The sequence below is a fragment of the Triticum aestivum genome, chromosome 6B (assembly GCF_018294505.1).
Source record: "Triticum aestivum cultivar Chinese Spring chromosome 6B, IWGSC CS RefSeq v2.1, whole genome shotgun sequence".
In the NCBI taxonomy this organism is placed as follows: domain Eukaryota; kingdom Viridiplantae; phylum Streptophyta; class Magnoliopsida; order Poales; family Poaceae; genus Triticum; species Triticum aestivum.
Window position 1 is genome coordinate 207004476 of NC_057810.1, and position 8595 is coordinate 207013070.

Consider the following 8595-nt stretch of genomic DNA (forward strand, 5'->3'; position numbering starts at 1 on the left):
AATTCTAGCATGAATAATAAACATTTATCATGAAATAAGGAAATAAATAATAACTTTATTATTTCCTCTAGGGCATATTTCCTTCAGTCTCCCACTTGATGGTATCTACGGCAGGTGCTTACTGACGCCCATTGCTGGTTGGTACCACCTTATTCACCCCAAGCCGCTCACACCTTATCCGACCAATATTCTTCCTCCCTCTCTCTCGTGTCATCGTAGTCGCGATCGTCTTGTTGGCCTTCGACGCCGCCACCATCGCGCTTGCCGTCCGCCGCCTCCAATGTCATCGTCGCCCCCATCATCCCCGTCCCCAATAGTTTCATGTAAGAACATGGTGTGATAGACAGATATAGTATGTACCAAAAACAAGAAGGTGTGTCATATTCACACGTATATTGTGCAAGCTAAGCAGATGTAGTTTACACTAATTAGAAGCAATACAAGCTAGACACCATAGGCAACATGCAACCAGATATCACACTGCCAAGTTAGAGCAAGCACCTGGGATGGAGTAGGGGAGCGGAGACTTGGAACTTGTAATGCACTAGCGATACAAGGAGAATCCGTCTAGATGCTCACTTTACGTTGCTGCAGAGGACCACTATCATTGCCTCCCTTACTCCTTTCCTTTCTATTTTTTGATTTTGCCTTGTAAAGTCAAACCCACAACAAAAAGAAATAAAATTTGCTCTTCATAACTCATTGATGCATGATACTGACGAACACTACTTTCATGTAAGGCAACCGCATGATAGGAGGATGGAATATGTATGAAAAATGGGATGGCATGACATATTGACATGTATTATGTGTAAAGTGTAAACTAAGCACAAGGTTTTTGAAATAATTAGAAGCAATGCAAGCTAGACACCAAATGAAAGATGAAACCAATATCACTCTGCCAAATTAAAAGGGTGGCCTCATAAATGTATTTGAACAAATTAGAAGCAACACATGGCAACATGCTAGAAATCATATGCAATATGCAACGAATAAAGGTGTCTCATTGTCAGTGATTGATGCAGGATACACAAGAGCGGTAGTTTCATGTAAGAACATGGTTAACCGATAGATGTAGTACCCACCAAAAATAGGAAGGCATGTAATATTCACAGATATATTGTGTAAACTAAGGAATTGAAATTTACCCTAATTAGAAGCATTACAAGACAACATATTCAACATGCAATCACATATCACACTACAAAGTTAGAGAAAGCACCTGCGATGGTAGTGTAGGGGAAATGCAGTCTTCAAGTACAGAGCTACATTGAATATCTTAATTTAGACTTGCTGTTTCTTGAGAATCATATGGGGAGGATGAAACTGCACTCTTTATAAGAGTAGCGCGTCTCATACTAACCCATGGATGTGACTCTCTCATCATAAGTGATAGATGCAGGATACACAAGAACATTAGTTTGATGTAAGAACATGGTGTGATAGGCAGATGTAGTACGTACCAAAAACAGGAAGGCATGTCATATTCACATGTATAATGTGTAATCTAAGGAGATGCAATTTAACAAATTAGAAACGATACAAGCTAGGCACCATATGCAACATGCAACCATATATCACATTGTCATGTTAGAGCAAGCACCTGGGGTTGTGGAGTAGTGGAGATGAGATTTGGAACTTGAACTACGGTAGGAGTAGCAGGAGAATCTGCAGAGATCATATGTTTCGGTTGCTCCAGAGGACCACCATCATCCCGTGCGTTCATCATTTTAGATTTTGCCTTGTCAAGTCAAACACACAAGAAAAAGGAATGAAATTCGCACTTCCAAATTTGTTGATGCATGATACTGATGAACACAACTTTTATGTAAGGTAACCACATTGTAGGAGGATGGAATATGTATGAAAAACACTAAGCAGAAGGCATTTCAACAAATTGGAAGCAATGCAAGCTAGACACCATATGAAGATCCAACCAAAATCACTCTACCAAATTAGAAGTGTCTAATCATAAGTGGCATTTCAACAACTTAGAGGTAGTACATGATTGAAATGATATGCAAGATGCAAACAATATCACACTTTTAATTTGAAGGTGTCTCGTTAGAAGTGATTGATGAGGGATACACAAGAAAAATAGTTTGATGTAAGAACATGGTTAATAGAAAGACGTAGTGTGTACCAAAAACAGGAAGGCATGTCATATTCACAGGTATAATGTGTTAACTAAGAAGATGCTATTTACCCTAATTAGAAGCAATACAAGGTAGACACCATATGCAACATGCAACCACATATAACATTGCCAAGTAAGTGCAAGCACCTGCGATGATGGTGTAGGGGAATTGCGGTCATCAACTACAGAGCTACAATGAATATCTTCATTTAGCCTTGCTGTTTATTGATAATCATGTGGGGAGGATGGCACTGCACTATTTAAAAGTGTAGCGCGTCTCACACTAACCCAATGGCGTCACTGGTACGAGTTGGTGCTATACGAACAGTTTTTAACTCCTTTTCATGACGCCATTTGGAACCGTCGCCAAGTGAGTGTGGGCGATAGGGGGGTCCTTCCCACATGACCCAGAAACCGTCGGGGATAGGCCCTCCTAGCACACAAACTGAGGTAAAATGAGCTCGTGTGCGATCGGACGAGGCATCGAAACCCAATTGTTTCCGTTCGTATGTACATCCCACACGGTGAATCCCAGAAAAACATTTCCGTTTGTATGTATATCACACACAGTCAATCCAAGGAGTACATTTCCGTTCTTATGTACATCATGATACGTTTCCAACGTATCTACTTTTTCTCACGCTTTTCCTCTTGTTTTGGACTCTAATTTGCATGACTTGAATGAAACTAACCCCGGACTGATGCTATTTTCAGCAGAACTACCACGGTGTTGTTTTTGTGCAGAAATGAAAGTTCTCGGAATGGAACGAAACTCTGCGAGGATTTTTTATATCAATAATAAGAATTTATAGAGCTAAGATCTGCAGGAGAGGAGCACCTGGGTGGGCACAACCCACTAGGGCGCACCCCCCTCTCCTGGCGTGCCCAGGTGGGTTGTACCCACCTGGTGGCCTGCAGACGCCCCCTGATACTATAAAATCACATATTTCCAGAAAAAAATCAGGGAGAAAGAATTATCACGATCCACGAGACGAAGCCACCGCCAAGCCCTGTTCTTCCTCGGGAGGGCAGATCTGGAGTCTGTTTGGGGCTTCGAAGAGGGGGATCTTCGTTCTTCGTCATCACCAACACATCTCCATCACCAATTCCATGATGCTCCCCACCGGGAGTGAGTAATTCCTTCGTAGGCTCGCTAGTCGGTGAGGAGTTGGATGAGATTCATCATGTAATAGAGTTAGTTTTGTTAGGGCCTGATCCCTAGTATCCACTATGTTCTTAGATTGATGTTGCTATGACTTTGCTATGCTTAATGCTTGTCACTTTGGGCCCGGGTGCCATGAACTCAGATCTGAACCGTTTATGAATTCATCATTATATCCATATTCTAGATCCGATCTTGCAAGTTATAGTCACCTACTACGGTTATGATCCGACAACCCTGGAGTGACAACAACCGGGCCCACTCTCGATGATGACCGTAGTTTGAGGAGTTCATGTATTCACTATGTGTTAATGCTTTGTTCCGGTTCTCTATTAAAAGGAGGCCTTAATATCCCTTAGTTTCCAATATGGACCCCGCTACCACGGGAGGGTAGGACAAAAGATGTCATTCAAGTTCTTTTAATAAAGCATGTATGACTATTTACAGAATACATGCCTACATTATATCGATGAACTAGAGCTAGTGTTGTATCGCCCTATGTTATAACTGTCACATGATGAATATCATCCAACAAGTCACTGATCCAATGCCTATGAATTTATCTTATATTGTTTCTGCTAAGTTACTATCACAATTGTTACAAAATACTGCTATCATTGTTACTGTTACTATTGCTGCTGTCGCTACCATCAAAACTATCATATTACTGTGCTACTGATCACTTTGCTGCATATAATTAATTTCCAGGTGCGGCTGAATTAACAACTCAGATGCTAATACCTTCAAATATTCTTTGGCTCCCCTTGTGTCGAATCTATAAATTTTGGTTGAATACTCTACCCTCAAAAATTGTTGCGATCCCCTATACTTGTGGGTTATCAAGACCTTTTTCTGGCGCCGTTGCCGGGAAGCTTAGCTATATGTGTTGAGTCACTTGGGATTAGTATCAATTTATCACTATGAAGAATCTGAAGGATCCAAAGACTAATATATTTCCCTCAAGTACGAGGGGAGGTAAGAAACTTCCATCCAGTTTTGCTTTAGATTCACCTTCTGTTATGAGTAAACTTGCAACACCACTACCACATGCTATTAATTCTGATATGTCACAAGTTATTGATGATGCTACTTCTACTATGAATGATGCTTATGATGATACTAGTACCATGCTTAATAATGATGATGTGCCACTTGGTGAATTTCTTGATGAACAAATTGCTAGAATAATACAACATGATGTTGTTGAATCTTATGATGAGCTTGAAACTGAAACTCCTGAAACACTTGCTAGAGCTAGCCCTCCTATATATGAATTTCCTAAGGTACCGGAAGGCTATGTTATAAGTGAAGAGGCAACTAGAGATATTCTTGCTTGTAAGGATAGAGATGATCTAGAGAAATTATTACACAAGTATAAAGAAAAATCTCTAAATGCTAGAATGAAATGTGATCATAAGTTTTCTACTTTGCCTATCTTTATTGATGATAAGGATTATGAATTCTCTGTCGACCCAGAGTTAATTACTTTGGTTGAATCTGATCCTTTCCATGGTTATGAAACGGAAACTGTTGTGACACATCTTACTAAGTTCAATGATATAGCCACCCTTTTTACTCATGATGAGAAAACTTGATACTACTTTATTCTCAAATTATTTCCATTCTCACTACAGGGTGAGGCTAAATCTTGGTACAATACTCTTGCTCATGGCTGTGTGCATAGTCCCCAGGATATGGTTTACTACTTCTCTGAAAAATATTTTCCTGCTCATAAGAAACAAGTTTCCTTAAAGAAAATATTTAACTTTGTTCAAACGAGTCTCCCACAAGCTTGGGGGAGGCTTTGCCAGTTACTTAATGCTTTGCCTGATCATCCTCTTAAGAAAAATAAAATACTTGATATCTTCTATAATGGACTAACTGATGCTTCTAGGGACTTCCTAGATAGTTGTGCTGGTTGTGTTTTCAGGGAACGAACTATTGCTCAAGCTGAAGAATTATTGAATAACATATTGAAAAATTATGATGATTGTACTATTCCTGAACCACTGCCTAAACCCACTTCGAAGAAGAGGGGTATATTATATCTCAGTCCTGAAGATATGCAAGAGGCAAAGAAATCCATGAAGGAAAAAGGTATTAAAGCTGAGGATGTTAAAAATTTACCACCTATTGAAGAAATACATGGTCTTGATACACCACCACTGCCTAAGGTGGTAGAGGTAAATTCTCTTATGAAGTTCAATGAAAGTGATAACCCTCACAATATGCATCCTAGCCAATGCCTTTATGAGTTTGATAATTACATTAGAGAAGAAGATCACTTCAATGCAAGTGTTATGAAACAATTGAAATATAATTCTGATATGATTGCTCGCTTGAGTGACTTGTTATTTAGAATCTCAAATGATGTTAGAGGTGTTGGAAAACATGCTTCTATGGTTCAAACCCAGTTAGAACAAGTTCCTAAATCACAAAGAGAATTACTTGATGAAATGAATCATAATATACATGCCTTTGCTGTTAGAGTTGCAACTAGAGGAGGTAAAATGACTCAGGAACCACTTTATCCTGAGGGACACCCAAAAAGAATTGAACACGATTCACAAAGAAATAACACTAGTGCACCTAGTCCTTCTAAAATGAAAAAGAAAAAGAAAAATGGTAGGACTTTGCATGCTCCTAGTGAACCTGAAATAAACAAACCTCCTGATAATGAAAATGAAACTTCTATCTCTGATGCTGAAACTCAATCTGGTAATGAACATCCACCTAGTGATAATGAAAAAGACAATGGTGAGGTTCGTGAAGACACTCAACCAAATAATGATAAAGAACCAGATAACGATGTTGAGATAGAACCACCTGTTGATCTTGATAACCCACGACCTAAGAATAAAAGATATGATAAAAGAGACTTTGTTGCTAGAAAACACGGTAAAGAAAGAGAACCGTGGGTTCAAAAACCTATGCCTTTTCCACCCAAGTCAACTAAAACTAAAGATGATGAAGAATTTGAACGCTTTGCTGAAATGCCGAGGCCAGTCTTTTTGCGTACTCGCTTGACTGACATCTTAAAAATGCCTCCTTATGCAAAGTATATGAAAGACATCATCACAAACAAGAGAAAAATACCGGAAGCTGAAATCACCACTATGCTTGCTAACTATACTTTTAAAGATGGAGTACCTAAAAAACTTGGAGATCTGGGAATACCAACTATACCTTGCTCTATCAAAAAGAATCATGTGAAAACTGCTTTGTGTGATTTAGGAGCTGGTGTTAGTGTTATGCCTTTATCTTTATATAAAAGACTTGACCTAAATAAACTCACACCTAGTGAAATATCTTTGCAAATGGCTGATAAATGAACTGCCATACCTATCTGTATCTGTGAGGATGTGCCCGTTGTTGTTGCTAATGTTACTAGTTTGACTGACTTTGTTGTACTTGACATGCCCGAGGAAGACAACATGTCGATTATCCTTGGTAGACCCTTCTTGAATACTGCAGGGGCTGTTATTGATTGCAATAAAAGCAAGGTCACTTTTCATATTAATGGTAATGAGCATATGGTGCACTTTCTGAAGAAATAATTCCAAGTGAATGGTATTAATGTTATTGAAAAATCTCCGACAATCACTATTGGAAGTTTTCAAATACCTCTACCTACTGTCAAAAAGAAATATGAAATGCTTATTGTTGGGGAAATGCATATCCCCATTGAGTTAACTTAGTGATTTACGAAAGTTCTTCAATTTCATGCTAATCGAAAGTGGTTGTTAATAAGACCTGATCAACCTTATTAATGAATCATGTTTTAGCAGTATGAAGTTGGTGAATTTAGTAAGCACTACCTTCTGTCCTTACCTTTTGTTTCCTGTTTTTACTAGTTAAATAAAATGTTTTGTCTGTTTTCTGAATTTCCCGTGCAATAAAAAATGACCCAAAAATAATAGTTCTCAGAGTGCTCTAAAAATCAGACATGAATTTTTCTGAATATTTAAGAATTTCTGGTGCAAATAATACCAGAGGGAGGTGCACCAAGTGGGCACAACCCACCTGGGTGCGCTAGGACCCCCAGGCGCGCCTTGGTGGGTTGTGGTCCCCACGTAGGCCCCCTCAATTATCTCTTTATCCCACATCATCACTTACCTCCAGAAAAAATTCTCCATTGCTCTCTCTCCCATGTTCTTGAGCTCAAACCCGCGGATTTCGATCTCTTTGCTCGAAGCTCCATTTTCGAAACTGTATCGGGGGATTGTTGCTTGGTATGTGACTCCACCGTTGGTCCAATTAGTTTTTGTTTTAGTGGTTTATACTTTGAATAATTAGCTACTCTTGGTGCTGCTGTAGATGAGCTTACATGTTGAATTCTTAGTGTTCTAAGTAGTTTGAATGCTTGCTATGGCCTCTATGTATCCCTATGAGTAGCTGCTATCAATTTTATAAAGTTTTGCTGACAAATTTTTGTCACCCCAAAATTTTTATTTTCAGAAAATTGTATGCGGACATGATGAACCTATTTGGAAGGAGCTCTTCGAGGAGATGATCCTCGAGGGCATCTTCTAATGACAGTTCTGCTCGCTTGTCTTATGTTGAACCGAGTGAAAGTTCCACGCGTGATGCCGCCACCAAAACATGCTTACCATTGCAAACTGCCCTATTGGGGTTCGCTTGATGAACCACTGAAGGCTGAGTATGAGTCTTTCTTGACTAGCCTTTGTTACAGTGAAAGCAAGAGTAAGATAAGGAAGAATAAAGAGCATTCACTTTCCCGCAATTCAATATTTTGCATTATTTAACAGGAAATGCATAGTAAGCAAGCAAGACTCTAGCGTACTTTGTGCGCCAGACTTGAGCCTCATTCACACCGCTCTCACTGGTGAAAGGAATTATAACCTTGGAGTGATTGTTGCACGTAGACTTCAGCATAATGCTAACAGTGGCTGGTTCTATGGTGGAATTTATGCCACACGTTTGGCACGAGAGCTGGGTGTTTCGCCTTTGCCCTTTAACCCTATCCTACCCACGCAGTACTTAGATTTTGAGGTTTTAAAAATCCATAAGATCCTCAAAGGAAGAATTCATGACTTCACTTATAATTTGTTGTTTAACCAAACCGCTGTTGTGCCTACATATTTTCCTGCACCTGCTTTCTTTGACTATCACAACAACGGGAGATATTTTGTTCTCGAGAGCAAGGCCCGAGCTCATAACGCAGCAGTGGTGGCAGCACAGCATGCCGAGGCATCAACACCAAGAGCCTCTGTGAGCTACCATGCAGACTACTACCCTCCAGGCTACTGACCGATTACCAACTTAGGCCAAAAGC